Source organism: Apium graveolens, chromosome 9 (assembly GCF_009905375.1).
Source record: "Apium graveolens cultivar Ventura chromosome 9, ASM990537v1, whole genome shotgun sequence".
In the NCBI taxonomy this organism is placed as follows: domain Eukaryota; kingdom Viridiplantae; phylum Streptophyta; class Magnoliopsida; order Apiales; family Apiaceae; genus Apium; species Apium graveolens.
The window spans coordinates 232,468,567-232,494,804 of NC_133655.1; positions in this window are offsets into that span (position 1 = coordinate 232,468,567).

The window sequence follows — 26,238 nt, forward strand, 5'->3', positions numbered from 1 at the left end:
AATCAGAAAAAGTCACATCTAAATCTGAAGCTTCTGGTGAAAAAACACTTCCAAAACTCAAAGGCACTGTGATAAAAGAAAGGACAAATACTGAAGCAACATTGGTTAAATCACAACCGCAGATAGATCCAAGATCCAAGGGTAAAGAAAAGGTTGGTGAACCTATCAAGGTTTATGTGCCTCCTGAGAATGAAGAAATCACTGATGTAGAGGATGATCTTGCTCTACCTTCAAGAAAAGTTCTTAAAACAACCTCTGACATGGCTCAAGTTGTTCAGAGTCAAGAGACAGTACGTTCTGATATTCCAAAGAAGCAAGTAACCTCTGACATAGCTCAAGTTAACTTGATATCAGAAGATAGACCAAAGACACTCCTACCAGGATTCACTAAAGCAAAAAAAACTCAACCTTTGAAGACTGCTGCAAGTGGTTTTGAAGCAAGAGTAGTTACTGGAAAGGAAGCAAGAGATAAAACTGGACTGGGAAGTGCTGATGAAAGAAGAATACAGAACACTACCAATGATCCAACTTCCTTGAGTGAACTAGGTATTGGAGCAACTCTTGAGAGATTGAATCAACTGGAATCTGTACAAATGGTTTACCATACCTACTTGAAAGAACACATCTTGTTGTACTTCATGACAGATGGTAGGGTTTATCATATAAGGCAAAATGCCATTCCATTGAAGTATTTTGAAGAATTGGAGCATGTACTATTCTTACTTCAAGTGGATGACAAATTGACAGGAAGTGCTGCAAACTATTTGAAGGATCAGATTCAGAGACAGAAAAGGCTTTATTATGTTAAGTCTGACAGCACATATGTTCCAAAGTACAGAGATCACAAGGGTGATATAGTTGAAATGAAGCCCAATACTGCTAAGATTATAACTACCTTTCTGGGTTACAGGGCTGTGGAATTCAATCTTGAGTCTGATAAAGCTTATTTGATCAGACTGGATCTGGATATAAGAAAAGCAAAGATTAATGATCTCAGGGCTGCAATCTTTCAAATTGGTGAAGATAATGCAGAGCTTAAAGATGCTAAAAGGAGGATGATTGATGAACTTAGATATGCTGAGAGATGTTTGTTGAAGAACTATCTCAGAACAACTCCTGACATCAGAGAGATCAGAAGATGAAGCCAAGTCAAGATCTACAACTGATTAAATTCTGATATTTGTACAGACTAAAGCTGTTATCAGAAGTTAAATATTGGTAAAGCTTTAAGGACTGTAAGTTGTAGTTATCTAGTCTAATTCTCATGCATTTGTACTTAATGTTTTTGACATCATCAAATATCTGTTAAACTTGTATATTATGCTAATTTACAAGTTAGGGGAGATTGTTAGATATATTTGATAATGTCATGGTTAATATGATTTATGTTTAGTTTTCAGATCTTACTTAAACAGGATAAATCAGTACTTACTGGAAGTCAGGACTTAAGGATATCAGTACTTATATTATCAGGAGATAATCATCAGAAGATGGATATCGGAACTTAAGTGCTAAAGGATATTCAGATAAGGACAGTAGCTAATTAAAGGAAAGAAGATCGAGATAAACATAAGAAGATATATGCATGAAGAAGGAATTCTATGAAGAATAGAATACTTGAAAGAAAAGATATCTGATTGATATATTTTAGGAAGCATAATTATATTCCATATCAATTAGCGATTATCTTGTAACTGTGTAAGTATATAAACACAGACATAGGGTTTACACTATAAGTGTTATCATATTCGAGAAGATTATTCAATATAACCCTAGCAGCTCTCGTGATATTTGTTCATCACTAAGAGGTAACAGTTCCATACTGTAACAGAGTTTATTGTTTCAATAAAGTTTGTTTTCTGTTACTTGAGATATTAAAGTTCGATTTGATTGTACTTTACACTGTATTCACCCCCTCTACAGTGTGTGTGACCTAACATCCTGTCTGTATGGGACCTCGCCAATGAGAAATTTTTTGAGTTTGCTTGTAAGTTCTGGGAATAGAGAGAACAACAGTAGCACAAAACCCATAAAATTGAGTGGGCTTTCGAATGTTATTCTGACTCCCTGTGACAATTCGCGTTAGCTTGTGAATAATAGTCATGTCTATTGATAATGTTGTAGGATGAAATAATGAACTTGGATCGATGAATGGTGTTGATGATGGATTTGAACTTCGAGATGTACCTGATATTTCGGCCGAAGGCGTGGGAGAAGATGAAGCTGTACTATTATACATGAGAGAAATTGGATCTGGTAGAAAATGTGGGATAAAGGGTGAAGATTTTGGGAGAGTAGGAACTGAATTAGTGTATTTAGTTGTGGTTAAAGAAACCCGATCCATGTTTTGGAATGTGGATGAAAGATTTTTAAACGTTGTGGCAAAAGGAAAGATCGTTTCAACAAAGGTGACATCTCTGAACAAATATAATTGGCAGTGTGGGGATTATAACACTGATATGAATGATATTGGGTGGAGAAGCCTAGATAAACACACGGGGTGGAGCAAGGATGTAGTTTAGAGATGGCATAAGGTTTTAACTGAGGATAACACAAGAACCCTGAGACTTGTAAAGAATCATAATTAGGGTCCTCATCAAATAACGAGAGATAAGGTGACCTACTGGAAGAAGTTGGTGTAGGTTTCCTGTTAATGACATAAACAACATAGTGATAGGCAAATGACCAAAATACAGAGGGTAGATTGGTTTGATGCAAAAGTGTGCGGGAAGTTTCTATTATATTAAAGTGTATATGTTTGAAAAAATCTACTCTTTGAGGTGTATATGATAAGGCTGCACATGGGTTGAGCAAACTGATCAAACCGACCCAACCCAACCCTTTTTTAACCCGAAAAACCTAACCCAACGCAAATCGAATGATAGATGGGTTGTTACTTGGTCAACCCGATATAAGTGGGTTGGGTATGTGTTATAAACATTTTTATTCTAACCCAACCCAACCCAACTCGATTCATTAATATATCACCTACAATTTTATATAATTTTTTATGTTTGACATGTATTTACACCTCTTCTCTTATGTTTTCATGTAACTACTACAATATCTTAAATGAGTTGTTATCTTTTTTTTTCTCATTTCCGATATCTTATCAATATTTCTAATTAATATGATATAATTTTAATTTTTCAATTTATGGTTGCATATTCATTTTCGTTTATAGATGTATGGTTTACAATATGACATACATTATTAAAATTATAATATTAATTAAATTTAAATATTTGTACTATATTTAAAACTTATACACATTTTATTATTATTTAAATTTTCAAAATGAGCGATGATATATATAATTGAATTTTTTTATAGGATCATTCAACCCATCCAAGCCGACTTAAAAAATTTCTAACCGATTTAATTGAGCCGAGTTGTAAAATCGCCTCCAACCCGGCCAACCCGACCCATGTGCAGCTCTAGTATATGGTGGAGATTTGAAACGTTCTATACCTTGAGAATTAAGGTAAGACTTTAAACCTTCAAATTCAACTCCACCGTCGGTGTACAACGTCAAAATTTTATTTTGGAAATGACATTCAACAAGAATTTGGAATTGTGGAAAAATGGAGGAGACCTCATTTTTATTTTTAGGAGTGTAAAGACAGAAGTATTTAGTATGATGATTAACAAAAATCACATAGTACATTTCTGTCTACGGAAAGAACCGGGAAAGAACCCCACAAATTGCTATAGATAATTTACAGAGGACTAGTAGTCTTAAATGATGTAGTAGCAAATGGCAATCTATGAGTTTTATTGCACGCACAAGAATTACAAACTTCAAAATTTTCTGAATGACTATAAGGTAGAGAATGATTATTCAATAACAAAAAAAGAGATTTAAGGTTTAGATGTCCTAGTCATTAATGCACATATGAAGAGATGGTTGTCTGGTAGCCAAATAAACGAAACACTTGATGAAAGAAGTCGAAGATAGCCATTCATAAAGTCCCGCCTTATCCCGAGCACATACCAGAGGTGTTCCCGTTGTTAAAGCCTTAACACAAAATTTAGAAGGAAAGAATTCAATAGATGCACTATTATCATGACAAAACTTTGACACTGAAATCAGATTTTGTTTAATAGCAGGAGCACAAAGAGCATTAGACAATCGAAAATTATAATCAGAAGTGCATAACTTTGTAATGCCAATAGTAGATATAGGAATCGTTTTACCAACTCCCACGGAAATAACATCTAGCCCATTATATCTGTGCAATTCAGAAAATTTTTGTGCACTAGATGTGATGTGATGTGAAGCTCCCGAGTCGACGATCCACGGTGCAATACTGTTTATAAAGTTAGCTTTCGCTTCAAAATAATTATGAGATCTTAAACAATATACCTTTTCTACATATCCCGGTTTATCACATAGCTAACACCAAATCCGAGCATTGAGGTGACTAATATCATTCGGTATAGGAGCATGCCAAAAATGTGTTGAGCTTTATGGAGAAGGCGAGTTTCGCCACTATCCAGGACTATGATTGCGACGACCAAATTGGAATGATCTTTTTGGAGGGTTTATAGTTTGTTGAAGTTCCATATTTCCTTGTTGCGCAACCACATCGGTAATAGTATTGAAAGTATTTTTGATCTCATAAGCCTTTAAGCATATTTCTTGGTCTTGCAACAGGCCAGATAACTTGTCATATAAGATAGGATTTTCACGGAATCTGATTGCAACTGCAATATTGGAATATTCAAGTCCCAACCCACACAAAATTTTCACAAAAAAATCCGAGTTTAAAACTGGGGAGCCTGCAATAGAAAGTTCATCCGTGATGGCTCGAATCTCTCGGATATATTCCATAACTAATTTTGTATCTTTAAATAGTGTAGACTGAGAGTTGAGGTTAAGGATACGTGTGTGCAATTTGTTGGCATAATAAGTATGCAATGAGTCCCAGGTTGCTTTAGAAGAAGAAGCGGTAGCTACCACTGAGGCTAAAGTGGGATCAACAGATGTGAGGATTAAATTTTGAAATTAATTTATCTTGTTGAAACCAGACCTTGTATACTGGGTTTGGGACTTGCTTATCGTTCGTGGTAATGGTGGACATGGGAGAATTGATGGAGCTTTTAAGATAACCGAATAAATCATGTCCATGAAGCAAAAGCTCAATTTGAGCTTTCCATGTGGTAAAAATTTTGCTACCAGTTAATTTTATGGGCAACTGGGAGGCTGGGTTGAATTGATTTAGTTGAGCTATAGCATTGGTTGAGGTTCCATATGAGTTGAGCATAACAGTAGACGAGCTTGCCATTTTGGACCGTTAATGCTTGGTTATACCGTGTGTAGCTCTGATACCATAAGACGGATGAAACACTATATAGGAAAATATGTTTTTATATTGATTTGTCTCATGAGGTATAAATATAGAAAGAGTAAATTGCATATTATGTACCTGAAGTTTCAGGTTTGTACACTTTGTGTACCTAGAGGTTACTATCTAGCAAAAATATGTTGTATTTTTATAATTCGTGCAATATGAAAACTTCCGTTAAATTTTTGTAAACTCCGCTAGTCTTGTCCAAAAATTGCAAACTCGCTTCAATTTTTATCGAAAACATCTTGTTCATCATCTTCTGGTTCAAAAAATAACTCAGGATCCACCAAATCACTATCATTCAACGATGGCCTAATACTAACATTACTTTTTGGAATATTAAAAAACTTCTTAAATGGCACATTATCATTAACTATAACACTTTAATTTATTAAAATAGGAACATTACCTTCAACTTCTTTCTTATTATCCTCATCATCACTTCTATTTTTCATTCTAAAATGATAAGGAAACTCATCTCAGTCTCTATCATCTTCACCCTCACTATACATAAGTGGTTGGCTCCATGGTTGATCTTCAGGATGACAATCATCTTCTTCAAAATTCTCAAGTAGTATAATTGGTTCTTGAATTACACTAAATGCTTCTTTAACATTGTTAACTTTTTCTGAGACCAAATTCCAAATATCCAGATCCAGGCCATCGACATCCATATTCACAAAGTCTTGATTACCCGCAACATGAGTTTCAGAAGTTAGACTAGACTTTTGAACACGACTTTCAAAATCCAACACTATATTTGAAACATTTCTCCTTAGTATGTTAGATTTTTCAATCACACGTGGACTTTTTCTTGGAATGTATATTGTGATGGATGGGTGACAAACCAACTTTTTAGGTGTCACACACCTAATCCGTGGGTAACAAATCAATGTAGTTGATCTTGAATCACTGTTGTAATTAATAAAAGACAATTATATTATTAAAATAATTAGAAATATTATATTTTAGAAAGGAGAATAACAAGTAAATAATAAAGAAATATTACCTTATGGGATTGGATGATATAATCTCTTGAATCTTCTCCTTCTCCATAATTATGAGAGAACACAAGTAAGTGATGAGAGAATAAACGTAAATAAGAGGTAAGGGTAGGTGTGTATTACCGGGAGTATAGACACTGGCGGTTAAACACGGGAGTGTAGGCACCTAGCATAAAAAAAATTAGGTTACCCCTTCCGCGAGTGAGGATCCTTAACTGGCCTTAGTACCAACTCCAGCCATAGATGAATCCGGTCCTAGTCGTCCCGTAGTTTGGAATTTCGATATTCTTGGTAATGATGGTCAATTTTAGACCCGACAATTTTTCACGCGACACGAAAATTTCATGTTTGTTTTAGAATTTTGAGTACACGACACGAAAATACACGAACACAAAAGTACACGACCGAGATTTAGTGTTGATTTTGTGTTTACCCCTTGGGTACACGACACGACACGAGGTACACGAAATAAATAAATATAAAAATAATATATAAATATATTTATTTATATATAAATTTTATAATATACTATTGTGAGTCCTGTGATAGTCAAATTGAAACAAAAGTCACTATTCTAAAAAATACTACTACGGAGTAATGCTACACAAGCCACAAACAGTTTTGGAGGAATTAAAAAGTAACACACTAAATAAACTTTAGGGTTAGGAATGAGAAAAGAAGGCGCCGCAAGTAGAAGTCGCCTCTCAAGCACGCAGCTCTCGTCAAAGCACGAATTAGAAAAATATGGACGAAGATCATGAACATCCAAATTCAAATGATCTGGTACTATTCCTTATTATCATTTTCCAGTCATCTAAGTTTGATTTTGATTTGTTTGAATCTTGTATTCCTTAGTATTTATATTGTTTTAATCTTGAATTCTTTTGTATTGATGTTCGATTTTTGTATAATTAATTTTTCAGGGGAGAAAGAAGACACTAGAACCGGACCAACAACCAACAACGGAAAGTTCCGTGAAGCCACCGGAAAGAGAAAATTGTGGAGTTTTGTTGCTGATGATTGAAGATTGTAAAACTAGATTAGTAAAATTTTAATATTTTGGGTACTGATTCAGATTACAATTCATATTTTTGTCATGTATATTTCATGTTTTAATTTATTCGTGTACAATTTCACGTCATTTCATTTTCGTGTATACTTTACACGAAAGAATTCGTGTACAACAGTTCGTGTCGTGTCTGGGCATTTTCCAATCGTGTCGTGTTCGTGTTTACAGATCGTGTACACGACTTCAAATCATGTCATGTTTGTGTCTACCTATCAAGTACACGAAACACGAAAGTACACGACATGATTATACACGATATGAATGATTTGCCAGGTCTAGTCAATTTCCCTCTTATAGTCGACGAAGTAAAATCACGCGGAACAAACTAGAAAAAATGGAAGATGATTTTAACTTCACAAATGACTACTTTGTGATCATGCCAGATAGTGGTGATATGGTATATACTGAGGTTAGGTATCACAACACACCTGGTTTAAGAGTCTTTCGCCTGTCTTTTCTTGTGGCTTTCGAATCCCCATTCATCCATTCATTCGAGAGGTTAATATAGAAACAGGATCGGTCCTCGTTCAAATTATCCCAAATATCTTTTATCAGATTAATGCCTTTATCCACATATGTAAACTCAAAGATGTTGGATTATCCATCCGTCTCTTTTGGCATCAATTCAACCTAACCGGCTCAAAGAAATGTCCAAGTTTTTATGCTATTGGGCTTCATTCTAAAAGACATAAATGGACATATATTTTGTCCAATAACAAAACTGCTTACACTGAATGGGTTTATTTGTTTGGCCTGGGGTTAGATGGGCTTAACAACTGGGCGACTACACCAAAACCTATTCCAAAACATGAGTTGGACGACTTCGAGAAAGCCGAGTATGCAAAACTCCTTGAGGATTGGACAGAGGATGATATCCTAACTACATTTGATGCTATGGATGAAATCACTTGCGGACAATTCATGGTATAATGAGTCGCTCGTCCATACCTTAAAATTATCTTTTGTCGCTACTTTATCCGTTATGCATTTTTTTACTTTTATTGTATCTTTTCACTAATTCATGTATCGATATTTCCTTAATGTATTTCACCATTACTAATTTAGTTTATGGCACTTTTCGGTGTTTGAACGAGAATTTTAACTTGAGAAAAAGAAAGAAGGTATGAGAGCAAAGACTACAACGAAGGCTCGTACGAAGCAATCTTTGATTGCTACTGATAAAGCAATGGGTGTGGTGTCAACTAACAACCGGTCGAACGACCGAGAAGGATCTCCATTAGAGGCTGGGAAAAGCAAAAGCAGGAGAAGTTCGAGGAATGTTACGAATTTGACAGACGATTGAATTATATCCAAATACCTTAGGATTGGTAACGATAATTTAAATGTTTAACTTTCATGCTCTGCTATGATCACCGCTAGCTTTTCCCTTGTTGATTTTGGTTACCAGGTTGCCAACCTTATTCTCCTTCTGGGAGATCAGGATAAGAGGGATCTTTCTCTTTCGGTTGGTAATGAGCAGGCACTGCCCATGCTACTCTGGGAAAATTCTTTTAACAAATTTTCCTTGCTTTCATTTACTCATATTCTTCTTTCATGCCATATCTAAGTGATTCTTATTTATCCCACGCTATGATGTGGATTTTATTTAAGATAAATGAATTTGTATAGGCGAGTGAGACTAGACTTTAGCTTCAGGAAGAACTGAGTGCTTGAGCAGACTTGAAACACAATTGGCGAATATGAAGGTAAAGAAGGATGATCTCCTGAAATCTCTAACTAAGGCTAATCTTCCGTTGAGGAGTTGAATAAAGAATTTTCTCGAGCCCAACAAAGCAAGGAGGATGCCCAAGAAGTATGGTATGCCGAAGGTCTGAAAGATCACCTGATCAAAGTTCGATGGGTCATTGGTGCTAAGTACACAGAGTTCCTTCTCAAGAATGAAGTTGATCCTATTAAGGATATTCCGAAGGAGCACAACGATAAGTCATAGATAGCTCATTCGTGTTTACTTTTGTTGTTTAGTAGTATTGGGCTTAAATTTTGAATAATTTATTCGCTCATGTAGACTAATTTATCTAGCTGTTCGTTTGACTTGAACTTAACTAACTATGAACTTAAATATCTATTGTATCCACTTGTTTCACGAGTGATTCTGATATTATATATTATTCTATTTTATGTTCTCGCTTTACTCTTTCGGTATGTTAAGGAAACATCCTTAATGACCAAACACTTAACCATTTTTACACATTGATGAAAGATATACTTATATAAGGTATTTCTCATGTTAGCCTTTTTCATTAGTTAACATCATTGAGAGGTTTCATGATTATGCCCTAGCTTCCAAGCACCAAGCAATTCGATTTGGTTCCAAATCATGCTTGATTCTACTTTCACTTTATATTATCAAAATAATGAATTTTAACTTTGCGTGCTCATGTTTAAGCATTAAAATGATGTTTTTTCATTTGTTCGAAAGGCTATACAACCATTCGTTCATTAAAAGGATTATGTCCCCAGAATCTAATCTAAGCAAATAGATGGGGATACTTTTCTTTCATTTCTATTTCTAATTCCCAAGTTGATTCTTCGACTAATGGATTTCTCCATAACACTATAACTAGAGGTATAATTTTATTTCTAAGCGTCCTTTCTTTTCGATCCAAAATTCGAACTGGCTATTCCACATAGGACAAATCTGGTTGGATTTCCACCGGTTCCAACTCGATCACATGGCTCGCATCAGTATTATACTTCTTCAGAAGAGATACATGAAATACATTGTGCAGATGTTGCATTTGTGGAGGTAGCGCCAATTCATATGCCACTTTCCCAACTTGACGCGATACTTCAAATGGTCCAATGTACCTAGGACTCAACTTTCCTTTCTTTCCGAATCGGGTTAAACCATTCCGAGGAGATATCTTTAATAAGACTTTGTCTCCAGTTTCGAATTGCACATCCTTACGTTCTTGATTTGCGTACCTTGCCTGTCGATCTTGAGCTGCAATTAATCTCTTTCGAATCATTTCAACCTTTTCCTTCGTTTGTTAAACTAGCTCTGGGCCAATTAATTTGCGCTCACCAACTTCATCCCAATAAGTAGGGGACCTACACTTTCTTCCATACAACGCTTCATAAGGCGGCATGCCAATACTCGCGTGATAACTGTTGTTATAGGAAAACTCAATTAAGGGCAATGATCGTCCCAATTTCCTTTGAAGTCTATTGCAAAGGTTCGCAACATATCTTCAATCATCTGAATTGTCCTTTCACTTTGTCCGTATGTCTGCGGATGATATACCGTACTCATTTTCAACTTCGTTCCCAAATGATCATGAAATTGTCGCCAAAATCTCGAATTAAACCTTGGGTCTCTATCAGATACGATAGATACAGGAACTCCATGGTGCATCACAATCTCATTCAAATACAATTTGACCAACTTTTCCAATGAAAACCTTTCATTTATCGGCAAGAAATGTGCTGACTTCGTCAACCGATCGATTACCACCCAAATCGTATCATGATTTGACTTGGTTTTAGGTAATCCTACCACGAAATCCATCGCGATATGCTCCCATTTCCATTCGGGTATGTCCAGTGGATGAAGCAATCCGCTCGGCCTTTGATGTTCCGCTTTGACTCTTTGGCACGTATAACATTTACTTATCCATTCCGCAACTTCCTTCTTCATGTTTGGCCACCAATAACTTTCTTTTAAATCCTGGTACATCTTCGTACTTCCAGGGTGAATTGAAAATCTCGAGTTATGCGCTTCTTGCAAAATCTCGTGCTTTAGTTCCACGACATTAGGTATCCAAATACGTGAGTTAACAGGGTATACCCCTTTTCCATCATTTTGAGCTTTAATTTCTTCTCCCGTCAACTTATCATTTTCACGATTCATCACTTGCTCTTGACAGCATCGAATCTTTTCCAAAATCTCAGGTCGAAACAACATTGCATATATAGCTTCACCTCCACATTCTGGAGTCTGCACCTCTATTTCCATCTTTTCAAAGTCCTTGATCAATACTTCTGATGACGTTAACATATTCAACCTTTCTTTTCGACTTAAAGCATCAGCTACCACATTTGCCTTTCCAGGATGATAGTTTATCGCACAATCATAATCTTTGATCAATTCCAACCACCTTCTTTGTCGCATATTCAATTCTTTATGAGTAAAGATATACTTTAAACTTTTATGATCCGTATAAATCTCGCACTTTTCCCCGTACAAATTATGCCTCCAAATCTTAAGGGCAAACACAATTGCTGCCAATTCCAAATCATGCGTTGGATACTTTTGCTCGTGCAGCTTGAGTTGCCTTGACGCGTATGCTATTACCTTCCCGTGTTGCATTAACACGCATCCAAATCCTTTATATGAAGCATCACTGAATATCACAAATTCCCCTTTATCATATGGTAATACCAACACTGGGGCGGTTACCAACCTCCTCTTTAACTCTTGAAAACTTTCCTCGCACCTTTCCGTCCAAATGAACTTCTCGTTCTTTCTCGTCAACTTTGTCAACGGAATGGCAATCTTAGAGAAATCTTGCACAAATCTCCTGTAATATCCGGCTAATCCCAGAAAACTTCTGACTTCCGTAGGAGTCTTGGGTCTTTCCCAATTCATTATAGCTTCTATCTTGGCTGGGTCCACTTTGATTCCTTCTTTATTAAGTACATGACCAAGAAATTGCACTTCCTTTAGCCAAAATTCGCACTTTGAAAACTTTGCATACAGCTTCTTTTTTTGCAGAATTTCCAAGGAAATCCTCAAATGTTCCTTATGATCTTCTTCCGTCTTTGAGTAAATCAGTATATCATCGATAAACACAATAACGAACTTATCCAAATACTGCTTGAACACTCTGTTCATGAGATCCATAAATGCAGCTGGCGCATTCGTCAAGCCAAATGCCATTACCAAAAACTCATAATGTCCGTATCTCGTTCGGAACGCTGTCTTAAGTATATCTTCCGCTTTGATCTTTAACTGATGATACCCAGATCTTAAATCAATCTTGGAGAAACACGAAGCTCCTTTTAACTGGTCAAACAAGTCATCGATCCGCGGTAAAGGGTACTTATTTTTTATTGTCAGCTTATTCAGTTCGCGGTAATCAATGCACAACCTCATACTTCCATCCTTTTTCTTTACAAATAACACCGGTGCGCCCCACGGGGATACACTCGGTCGGATCACTCCTTTGTCCAACAATTCTTGCAACTGAGCTGCTAATTCCTTCATCTCGACCGGCGCCATGCGATAGGGAGCCTTTGACACTGGTTCCGTTCCAGGAGCCAAATCAATCGTAAACTCAATCTCTCTGTCTGGAGGTAGTCCAGGCAATTCATCAGGAAATACATCCGGAAAATTGCTTACTACCGGAATATCCTCGATCCTTACAGATTCTTTCTCCACATCCATGACATGAGCCAAATAAACTTCGCATCGTTGACGTATTAATCTTCTTGCCTCAATAGCCGTTAGGAATTTCTTTTCTTGCCTCTTTCCTTTAAATATAACCTCTTCACCCTCCTTGGTTCTTAACTTCACCTTTTTAATTTTACATTCTATTTGCGCTTCATGGTTTGACAACCAATCCATTCCTAGTATGACCTCAAGTTCTCCTAACTTAAAAGGAATTAAGTCAACAGAAAAGTGTCGACCTTCTATAGTCACATCACAATCAGGACAAATCTTGCTAGCAATAACTTTCTCTTGATTTGCTACCTCTATAATCAAATTAGGTTCTAGAGGGTACGCAACACAATTTAACTTATCAAGAATAATTTCAGAGATAAAAGATCTAGTTGCTCTAGAATCCATCAAAACTTTTACTTCTACCGAATTAATAACAAACATACCTGCTACCATGTCCACATCTTGCACCGCATCTTTCATCGTCATGTTAAAGGTCCTAGCTCTGGGTTGAGCTGATGGTGCTGGGAGAGACGTCGGTCCAGCAATTCTAAGAACATTAGCCTTCTGAACAGGCTCCTTGCAATTCCTGGCCATATGGCCCACTTTACCACACTTGAAACAAGCCAAATCAGGCTTCATCGCTCCACTTGGGCATTCTGAAGAGTAATGCCCCTTCTGGTTACACTTAAAACACGATATATCCAGCTTATTACACCTTCCCGGGTGTCTCTTTCCACAATTCCTGCATTCTTGAATCTGGGGTCTGTTATCCTTCCCTGGTTGTCCAGTTTTCTGGAAACGGTTCTTCTGAGCTCCATTACCGGGTTTAAACTTCTGGAACTTTTGGTTCTGACCTCCACCATTCTTTCCAAACTTCCCTCTGAACTTTGAGCTTCCTTGCTCTTGCTCAGAGCTTTCAAACTTCCTCTTTCTTCCTTCGTTTTCTCTTCTTGCAGCTTCCCGCTCACCTTCCACTATCATTGCTTTTTGAACCAAAGCAGCATAATTATTGATCTCCAACATTGCTATTTGACTCCTAATCCACGGCTTAAGTCCCTGTTGGAACCTCTTAGCCTTCTTCGCCTATGTATTCACGCACTCAGGTACGAATCTAGACAATTCTGAAAACTTCACTTCATATTCCGCTACTGACATTTCCTCCTGTCTAAGATCCAGAAATTTCATTTCCAACTGGTCTTGCATATAGCTTGGCAAATACTTCTCCATAAACATCTCGGCGAACTTCTCCCAAGATAAGTCTTTGCCTTCCAACAACGCCTTTGAAGACTCCCACCAGAAACTTGCCTCATCTTTCAGATAATAACTTGCATACTGAGCTTTCTTATCGTACTTAACTTCTGCTAACTCAAAGGCTTTTTCCATTTCTCTCAACCACGACTGAGCTTTAATCGGGTCTGGCAAACCTAAGAACTCTGGGGGATGAATAGATTGAAAGTGCTTAAAGTTTCCAACTTTAGGGGCCACAGGTTGTTGCAAAAGCTGAGCAAGTCTGCTCATCATGGTGGTTTCTGGGTTTACTTCTGGGTCTTGGGTGGGAATTTCTTCTTCTTGATGATCTGGTGAGTTGGCCATTTCTTACAAAACTGATTGAGCAATTATTTAGCAATATGATAGCATGGCATAACAATAGTTTCTATAAAATCTCTTTTGTGGGTTTTAAGTTTTACCCAATTTGCATATGCAATCCTATTACTACATAATTCTCATATCAGTGTTGTTTTATCATGGCACAGAACATGGTTTTATGATCTTTAAACATGGTTATACGAAAATATGGTTGTATTAAAACATGGTATTGAGAACAGTTTATGAGATATTTAAGGTGCACAATGGAAAGCAAGACAATAGATTTATTTAAACAAAGGGTGCATAAAGATAGTTCTGGCTATCACATGTTCTGAAATAAGGTACAACAATATAGCAGGGTTAAACAGAGGAAAAACTGGAATATATCCCCCTATCTACCCCTAACTTCCAACAACTACTACTACGACACAGATCTGAAATACAATAAGACAAATGAAAAAGGGATCCCGACATCTGACCAAGTATCCCAAAGCCTACTGGCGCTGAAAAACAACAATCTACGGGCTCAACCAACAGTCCCGTCTAGTCATCTAGTATCTCTCTCAACACAACCAACATCCATCGAATGATCTTATGCAGCCTCCGGGCCTCAGCATCATCATCACTAGTGGATGGTCCCTCATCCAATCTCCTCCTGGAAACCTGCTCCACCAACTGAATCTTAGCTCTCCACTCCTCCATCACTACTGAAGTCCTCTGCCTAGAATCTCGAATCAACCTATCCACCAAAGCTCCCAACTCAGGAATGCGGGAATACACAAAGTCTCGATCCTGGGCTAACTTGCCACCAACACTGACAGGTACAGTCTTAGGCATCTCGGACTCTGGCTCAGGGGCAGGGGTCTCTGAATCTGGCCTCAAGGGTGAAATCTGCATAGGGATCTCACTACTCTCAGAAGGGTCCTCCTATGGGTCTGAACTAACATACACAGGCTCCTCTGGACAGGGTGGAATGGGGTCCACAAGGGTACCAGTCAAACTAATCTCTGAGTCTGAGTCACTACCACTACTAGGATCCTGAGAGAAAACACAAAACATCAACCAAGAAACAATGTTAGGGTTAAATAAAGCTTCCAGCTAACTCACACCCTAACTCTAGTTTCTACTTCACCAATAAACACTTTCCTTAGACTATACCTAATAGTCTAACTCAACTCTATATGAGTCGAACTCTCTCGCGATATAGATATATTCTCAAAATACCCTTTTTTTAATCTTAACTTGTCTCAGGGACTAGATCCTGTAGCTCTGATACCAACTTGTGACGCCCTCAATCTCGGGGTTAGGAAATGAGGACCCACACACCTCTAATCTAGTAATTAGATATGCATAACCCCGATTAACTACTAACAGGATCAACAGGATAAAGTATGAGATAAGCTTACAACTACCAATCATAAAATATAACTTACAAACCCAAAATATTATTAAATAAACAATATCGATTCCGGCTGGGAACCGACAGATAACCCATTGTATCTTTAAACATTTCCTTCTAGGCGCGAGCTCATTCTTACTTACCACTACCTGCTCTGGCAATCGGAAGCCCTCAACACGGTAGGGACCATCAGGTATGCTCTTACGAGCAGTGCGCCTAAGCCTGACCATCTTCTTGCTTAACTGCCATGGTTAGATTAAACAAAACATATGAGTATAAAACTCAGCAAGCAACTATATAGCAGTTCTACAATATCAATTCTCAATATGCTTTACCAAACTCAGGGCATTCTACTTTATTTGATCTAGGTGGCAGATTTCCAGCTTTTGGGTTAAGGAAAGGTTTTCAAGGATAATGTGGGGCTTTCAAGGAACAAGGCTCAAAGCAGGATGAAAGCCGACATTCATCACAAATCATTAAAGGATCAGAATAGATCTTTCAAAAGAGGAAAGCAACAGTATTTTAATATATGGAATCAATCATATGATCAACAAATTCAAGAATCAGGGTTCTCGAGCTTTAAGTTTCACAATAACATAATCAACTCTTTTCAAAGCAATATAAACCATTTCCATTTTCAAGAATCAATTTACTGAACATAAAGTTTTAGTTCCCTTTTTAAATAATCATTTAGAACCCTTAATTAGATCACTTTATCTTTCCATTTCATTATATACGGGTGATCAGCCCGTACCGACCTCCATTCCGGTCTTTAAGGTACCAATCGGCATAATTTCAGCCTTAAGTTGGACTAGCCCCGCTAGCCTCTTACCATGACTGGACTAGTCCCACTAGCCTCTTACATCCCAATCCAATCCATCAGGAATTCATTTGGAAAACCTTGAGTTGGAAAAACAAACAGGTTTTTTAAAATTCATTTTATCATTACCAAGCATTTGAAATCATTCGGACTCTTTCAAGTCGAAACTTATTCTTAATTCAAATTTTAAGGAAACAAAGTTCAGGGAGTGATTCAAAGATAAACAAGGAACAATTCATAAGGATTTTGTATCAAGGATAACAAAGCACTTAAGTTAGAAGGATCAACATCTGTTTAGGGATCAATAGGATGATCAGGAGAACAAGGTATCATTAAACAGGGTTAACAAGGATAATCAGAAGGTTCAATATAATCCATGGCTTAATAAATAACTTGAACATAAAGAACAGATTATCAAAGGGTTGAATCATTAAGCTTATCAGTAACTGTTTATCAAGAACAAAGCCATGGTATCTCAAATCAATATCAAGGTTTCATAATTAAACAGTTTAATACTCTACATGGTATGAACAACATTCTCTTTATAACCATTTACACAAGTAATCAGAGTTACTTGCCTGAATTTGCTTTCCTGAAGGTTGAACTACTACCACCTAGTATATCCTTTCCTTTCCTAGCCTGAATGTCCTCACGCTCCGAATCTACAATCCAAAACCAAAACCTTAATCAGATTCTCAACTCTCGTTCCCGGAACGATCACTCAATACGATAACTCGATTATATCCTTGACTCGAGTATATGATTATAGCTGTTAGATATATTTGATAATGTCATGGCTAATATGATTTATGTTTAGTTTTTAGATCTTACTTAAACAGGATAAATCAGTACTTACTGGAAGTCAGGACTTAAAGATATCAGTACTTATATTATCAGGAGATAATCATCAGAAGATGGATATCAGAACTTAAGTACTAAAGGACGTTCAGATAAGGAAATCAGCTGTTTAAAGGATAGAAGATCGAGACAAACATAAGAAGAGATATGCATGAAGAAGGAATTCTATGAAGAATATAATACTTGGAAGAAAAGATATCTGATTGGTATATTTTAGGAAGTAGAATTATATTCCATATCAATTAGCAATTATCTTGTAACTGTGTAGTATATAAACACAGACATAGGGTTTACACTATAAGTGTTATCATATTCGAGAAGTTTATTCATTGTAACCCTAGCAGCTCTCGTGATATTTGTTCATCACTGAGAGGTAATAGTTCCATATTGTAACAGAGTTTATTGTTTCAATAAAGTTTGTTTTCTGTTACTTGAGTTATTAAAGTTCAATTTGATTGTACTATACATTGTATTCACCCCCTCTATAGTGTGTGTGTGTGACCTAACAAGTGGTATCAGAGCCTGTCTATTAACACACAAACAGTTTAAGATCCAAAAACAATCATGTCTGATACAGAAACTCCAACTAAGCCCACCAAAACTGAAGAACCTCCAAAGACACAAATTCAAAGTCGGTATGAGACCATTAGAGTTCCCATATTGAGACCATCTGAATATGCCATATGGAAGGTGAGGATGACCATGTTTCTGGAAGCTACAGATCCAGAATATCTTGATAGAATCAAGGAAGGACCTCACAAACCAACCAAGCTCGCAGTTGCAAGTGAAGCAGCAAAGACTGTACCAAAGGAGAAGAGTGATTACACTGCTGAAGATATCACATCAATTGCTAAGGATGCTAAGGTACGACACTTACTGCATAGTACCATTGATAATGTAATGTCAAACAGGGTAATAAACTGCAAGACTGCAAAGGAGATATGGGATGCTCTGGAAACAAGGTGTCAGGGAACTGATACAATTAAGAAGAATAGGAAGATAATACTCACTCAAGAGTATGAACACTTTGTCTCAAAGGCTAATGAGTCATTGACTGATTTGTATGATAGATTTGTCAAACTCTTGAATGATCTATCACTGGTTGATAAGGAGTATGATCTTGAAGATTCAAACCTTAAATTCCTGTTAGCTCTTCCTGAATTCTGGGATTTGAAGGCGACAACAATAAGAGATAACTACAATCTTGATGAAACAACTTTTGATGAAATTTATGGAATGCTCAAGACTCATGAACTTGAGATAGAATAAAGAAGAAAGAGAAAATGTGGAAAGTCAAGGACAATTGCTCTTAAGGCTGAAGAAGAATCCCCCAAGGCAGCTACCTCAAGGAAAGACAAGGGTAAAGCTCTCTTCATAAAGTCTGATACTGAGTCATCAAATTCTGAAAGTGATGATGACTCAGAATCTGAAAGCTTGCCTGAGATGGATGCTGATGAGGAGATGATGAAGCTGTGTGCTCTTATGGTGAAAGGGATCACAAAGATTGCATACAGGAAGTTCAGGAAGGGAAAAAAGTTTTCCAGGAAAGGCACAAGCTCTGATAAGAAGAATTTCAGAAAATCTGAGAGCAGAGGAGGAAAGTCTGACAGAGGAGATTATACAAATGTCAAATGCTACAACTGTGGTGAGAAAGGCCACATATCTCCTGATTGCAAGAAAGTGAAGAGTGACAAAGGCAAGGCTCTTGTCACAAAGAAGAAAAGCTGGACAGACACCTCAGATTCTGAAAGTGAGGAGAATTATTCATTGATGGCAAATGCTGATAAGGCAAGTGCTGAAAGCAGTCCTGAAGCTGCAGAATCTAAGGTACCTCAAACTACTTATGCCTTTCATACTAATGATATAAATGAGTTGAGAAGATATCTTAAAACCACGTTTGTTAGTTATAGAGATCAAACTTTAATATGTGAAAGATTAACTTCTGAAAATCTTGCTTTTAAGAAAAGAAATGATTTCTTAGAAAAGGAGTTAGTTATGTTCCATCAAACTCAGAAAGATAGAGATGATGCTTTTTATGTTAGGGATGAAGTGCTAAAAATGAATGAATCTCTAAAAACTGAGTTAGAAAAGGAAAGAGAGGTTATCAGGACTTGGACTAACTCTGGCAGAACAACTCAGAATTTGTTAAGTAGTGAAAACTGGAAAGAGGGCTTAGGTTATGGAGAGGATAAGAATGATAAAGGAACTGAAAGTATTAAGCCTGTAGTTGTCAAACAAAAGCCAAAGTTAAAACCTGTCAAGTTTGTAGCTGTAAAGTCTGATAATGAGAAATCAGAAGTTAAAAAGGAATTAACTTCTGACAAACTAAAACATGAAAAGACAGCTGAAGTAAGCATAGGCTTAATGACAAAGAAGCAGCTTAAGCATAAGCTGAAAGATGTTAAGAATACAAACAAGGTAAAATCACCTAGGAAAAATAGGAATGGAAAGGATGGAGTGAATAAAAGCAATGATTATAAGCCTGTTCCTGAAGCTCCTAGGAAAACGTGTCATAACTGTGGAAGTTCTAACCATCTGGCTTCTTTTTGCAGGAAGAATAAGAACATAAACTCCTTACCTTCAAAGTCAGGAGTTAAGAGTCAGTATGTTAGATATAAGCCACAAAATCCTTGTTTTCATTGTGGTAGTTTATGGCATTCCATTTATACTTGTAAGGAATATCATAGTTTGTACTATGATTATTATCAAATAAAACCTTCTTTAAAGAAAGTTTCCATTGTTCCTTCTAGTGTAAGTTCCGATTCAAAGTCTGATAGTGTAAATTCTGATAAGAAAAATGTTAACATAAACTCTCATGCTAAATCCGCTGCAAATGTTAACAAACTTAATAAGGCCAAAGGATCCAAGCAAGTCTGGGTCCTTAAAACTAATCATTAGTGGTCTTTGTGATTGCAGGGCAACAGGAAAAACATCCTAGTTCTGGACAGTGAATGTTCAGGACATATGACTGGAAATAAAGCCCTGCTATCAGACTTTGTGGAGAAAGCTGGCCCAATTGTTTCTTATGGAGATGGCAACATTGGAAAAATATTGGGATATGGCAATATCATTCTTGGGAATGTCATCATTAAAGAAGTAGCTCTGGTCTCAGGACTTAAACACAATCTGCTAAGTATAAGTCAAATCTGTGACGAAGGTTATCATGTTGATTTCTTTGAAGAACACTGTGAAGTTGTAAGTAAATCTAAAGGCAAAGTTGTTCTGAAAGGATACAGGCGTGGTAACATTTATGAAGCTAAGCTTTCAACAAGTACTGATGGTTCTGCAATCTGTCTGATAAGTAGAGCATCAATTGAAGAAAGCTGGAATTGGCACAAGAAACTCTCTCATTTAAATTTCAACAATATAAATGAGTTGGTCAAGAAAGATCTTGTGAGAGGACTGCCAAAGTCAGTATTTGCTCCTGATGGCCTTTGTGATTCTTGTCAGAAGGCCAAACAAAGGAAATCTTCATTCAAGAGCAAGACTGAATCATCAATTCTTGAGCCTTATCACCTACTACATGTTGATCTATTTAGTCCAGTAAATATCATGTCTATTGCAAAGAAGAAATATGCTTTGGTCATAGTGGATGAGTTCACCAGATACACATGTGTGTATTTCTTGCACACAAAAAGTGAAACTGCATCTATCTTTATTGATCATGTCAGGCAACTGGATAAATTGGTCAAAGATTCAGTAAAGATAATAAGGAGTGATAATGGTACTAAGTTCAAGAATTTGATAATGGAAGAGTTCTGTAAAAACCATGGAATCAAGCATGAATTTTCTGCTCCTAGAACTCCACAACAAAATGGAGTTGTTGAAAGGAAGAATAGAACTCTCATTGAAGCTGCACGTACAATGCTTGATGAAGCAAAGCTTCCAACCTATTTCTGGGCTGAAGCTGTGCAGAAGACTTGTTTTACTCTAAATGCAACACTCATTAACAAGCAAGGAAATACACCATATGAGATGGTGAAGAAAAAGAAGCCAAATCTGAAGTATTTTCATGTATTTGGATGCAAGTGTTTTGTTCTTAAGACTCATCCTGAACAGCTATCTAAATTTGATTTAAAAGCTGATGAAGGAATTTTTGTTGGATATCCACTTTCCACAAAAGCCTTCAGAGTCTATAACTTGAGAACATGAGAGGTCATGGAATCTATCAATGTCTCTTTTGATGACAAGAAGATTACCGGACTTGAAGATTTTATTGATCATGATCATCTGAGATTTGAAAATGAAGACTCAAATTCTGATACTGATAATCCTGACAATCTAAGTCCTGATACTGCAAACTCTGATGGATTAAACTCTGATGTTATTGAAACTGTGGTGAATACGCCAAAGGAAGATGCAGCTATGCAGGGGGGGCATACTCAGGATCTTACCACATCTCAAGAAGCATCAAAACATACATCTGGCTCTTCAAGTTCTGATTCGTCAAGCTCTGATAAGCCAAGTTCTGATAGGTCTGAAAATCTAAATTCTGAAGAATCCAACTCAGAGAGTATAGCTTCAGGAGGAGGATCAGAAAATGAAAATGAAGACAGCATGGATCATGGGGGAGCATCCAGTTCTAGAGAAAGCCTTCCATCTGCAAGGAAGTGGACTAAATCACATACACCTGATTTGATAATTGGAAATCCTGATGCAGGTGTCAGAACTAGAACAGGTACTTCAAATGAATGTCTTTAAAATTCTTTTCATTCTCAGACTGAGCCAAAGAAAGTGGAAGAAGCTCTTCAAGATGCTGATTGAGTGCAAGCAATGCAGGAAGAGTTAAATGAATTTGAAAGAAATAAAGTCTGGACCCTAGTACCAAGACCAAAGAACAGATCTGTTGTTGGTACAAAATGGGTATTCAGAAACAAAACTGATAGTGATGGCATAATTACAAGGAATAAGGCAAGGCTGGTTGCAAAAGGATATTCTAAACATGAGGGAATTGATTATGATGAAACATTTGCACCAGTTGCTAGATTAGAAGCCATAAGGATATTTCTGGCTTATGCTGCTCACAAAAAGTTTACTGTCTTTCAAATGGATGTGAAAAATGCTTTTCTCAATGGAGAATTGGAGGAAGAAGTATATGTTGAACAACCTCCAGGTTTTGTAGATTTAAAATATCCAGATTATGTCTACAGGCTTGATAAAGCACTTTATGGACTTAAGCAAGCTCCAAGAGCATGGTATGAGACTTTAGCTCAGTTTCTTCTGGAAAGTGGATTTAACAGAGGAACTATAGACAAAACGCTATTCTACCTCAACCATGGAAAGGACTTACTTCTGGTCCAGATTTATGTTTGGTTCTACAAATGACAGACTTTGCAAGAAGTTTGCCAAACTGATACAGTCAAGATATCAAATAAGTATGATGGGGGAACTTAGCTATTTTCTGGGCCTTCAAGTCAAGCAGAATGAAGAAGGTACTTTTATTTGTCAAACTAAGTACACCAGAAACTTGCTGAAGAAATTTGGAATGCAAGATTGTTCAAGTGCATCCACTCCCATGGCCACTGCAACAAAACTGGACAAGGATACTGGTAAATCGGTAGATATTACTGATTACAGAGGTATGATTGGCTCTCTACTCTATCTAACTGCTAGTAGACCTGATATCATGTATGCTACCTATCTTTGTGCAAGATTTCAAGCAGATCCAAGAGAACCTCACTTAACAGCTGTGAAAAGAATAGTCAAGTATCTTAAAGGAACAGCTGATCTGGGATTGTGGTATCCCAGAGAATCAGATTTTAAACTAATAGGTTACTCAGATGCAGATTTTGCAGGTTGCAAAATTGACAGGAAAAGCACAAGTGGAAGCTGCCAATTTCTTGGAGGCAGATTGGTTTCTTGGTTTAGCAAGAAACAAAAGTCAATTTCCACATCAACTACAGAAGCAGAGTACATTGCTGCAGGAAGCTGTTGTGCACAGATTCTTTGGATGAAGAATCAGTTACTGGATTATGGGTTAACATATTTCAAAATCTCTATTTACTGTGATAATCAAAGTGCTATTGCTATGACAGGTAATCCAGTTCAACACTCAATGATAAAGCACATCAGCATTAGGTACCACTTCATAAGGGAACATGTGGATGAAGGTACAGTGGCATTACACTTTGTTCCAACAGATCAACAACTAGCAGATATCTTCACAAAACCACTGTGTGAAGCTACTTTTACAAGATTGGTAAATGAACTTGGAATGGTTTCAGGTTCTTTCTCTAAATCTGCTTAGTTTTGTTCTGATGTATCAGAATTTATGATCAGTATTTACAGAAATTACTCTCCTTGTGTATTTTGTGCTTAAATGAAAATTGCTTAAGTACTGACTGTTGTCTGATGTGACTCTCTAAACTCTGATAATGATATGTCTGTTGTGTAACTATTCAATCCTATGAGGATACATGTGCTAGATGCTGACCTAGTAATCTTCAATATACTAAAGATCCCATGTTAGAAGTAATTATTTCTGTGGAAATCTATTAACACAAGCAAATTCTGATATTGAGCTTAGTTGAGTTTACTTTGTCTATCTTATTACTAAGTCACAAACTATAATAATGCTTCTCATCTGTTAAGTTCTGATGCTAGTAAATCTGTTGAATGTACTAAATGCTGATAAACCTCACTTATCAAAAGAAAAAGAAAAGGAATCAAGGATTAAGATCAGGTACTCCTTTGAGATCTAGAGTAAAAAAGTGGAAGGGATGACCCAAGTGCATTGCTGGTATTACGTAAATATGCATCAGAAAAGTAAAATATTTTCTTGGTGACTTTTCACACTCTATGATTACTGGAGAAATACTCTGATAATGGCATAAATTCTGATAAGCAGTCGTGACTCACTTACACCGAGAAGCCACTGTACAATGGAATTTAAAAAGATGCACAAAATTAGCACAAAACAAGTGAGGTGGACTCAAGTATTAACTCATTCAATAGTAGGTTTCAGAATAATGACAGGTTTTTAGTAAAGTTTTAGTTATGCCTTATTTTTAAGATGTACTGAAGTGAATCAGACTTTACTTTTTGTCTGATATTTAGCTTAATGCACACACTAAACACTCCATATAAATGATGAAAATTACTGTGGTGATCTATGTTATTTTAGATGAACAGTTTATGTATCAAATTGCATATATTCTGAGGACAAGTTCTGATTGAACGATATGATGATTAAGTTCTGAAGAATCTATATCAGAATTTGTGTGAGGAATTACAAAAATAGGCCTTCATTTTTCGAGTTAAGAAATTATGTTCTGATGACTGTTAAGTTCTGATATAAGTCTAAGTTCTGATATTAAACTCTGATCTTTTACTTGACTTATTTATGGATAAAATATAAAAACAGTCTCATTTTAAATTAGAATATGTTTGGGTAGAATATTAACAGTCAATATTATTAGGGTAGAATATTTTTTTACTTGTTACTTGTGCGCATTAAACCCTGACTTACACTTCCAATGACTGTTTTCCGTCTTCCCAAGTCTAGGGAGATGAGGTAGAATTAATTCTATCTGTCAGCATTAAATTTCTTTGCGTATCCTGGCATTCTCTTGCCTATATAAACGAACACTTCACATCAGCCTATACATCAATTCTTTCCTCAAACACTTACTCTCTGTTCCCTCTTATACACAACATCTTGGTTAACTACAATATATTTTTAAACTATGAGACCTTCAACATGGAGTTAAGCTGTGAAGCCTGGCAGCAGGAATGGCACGTCACTGCCATTCCTGATGAGATATGGGACTCAGATCCTCAGGAGGTACTCACCCACCTCCTGTTCTTCTATATGGACTACCATCGCCATCTGGAGCGATTGGAGGAGGAAAGGCTGGAAGCTCTCCGCCAACAAGAGCGAATCATCAGACTCGCTATTCTGTTTGTCGAGAGTAGGAAGAAGAAATAATTTATTTTCTTCTTCCTATTTTTCTTCATCGTCAGCCTTGCCCTGCTTGTTGAGCAAGGACAAAGGCTGTTGATGTTAGGTTTAGAAGCTTAGGACAATCTTGTAAAGTTATGATGTAATTTAAATTTCATGAATGTATTCTCTTGATATATTAATGGAATTTCTACTTTTTGCAAGTTTTTGTCTCTGAGATGTTTGTAATTTAAATGCACTGATAAATCCTGATATATCCATATTTTGATGACCATTTCAATTTTAATTTAAATTAAGTTCTGATCTTACAATATCAGTACTTGTTTACTTGATTTATTCTGGTCATTCTCACTCGAATTTGTTTTTCAGAATATTGGTGGTGCAGTGAAAAATAATTGAATAAGTGGGAACAGTTCAAATTTTGAATTAAAACTGATTTACCTCGATTAATGGAATTACCGGGTAAGTGGAACAGTTTTTCCTTAAAAAACTGCAAGTGGGTAAGTAATGATTACTGTTTTCCCGTGTCCATTAACTATTCATTATTACTGCATGTCTGACAGGTGTCCAACGGTTATATTTTTTTTTAAAGTATAAGTAAGACAGAGAGAGGATTTTCTAATCTTTTATTCACTCTTACACTATATCTCTCTATTTGCTTTTACTCTCTTTCATCTCCTGACGTTGGTTTTTCATACAGACATTTTATCAAACACCTAACAGGCACTCTTAAATCTCAATTATTCTCATGGAACCTAAGGATTTGATCATTGATGGAGCTAAATTTGTTCCAAATAACTATGCTGCAATTCTTGATCATGCTGAAGCTCCGTCTGAGTTGCATTT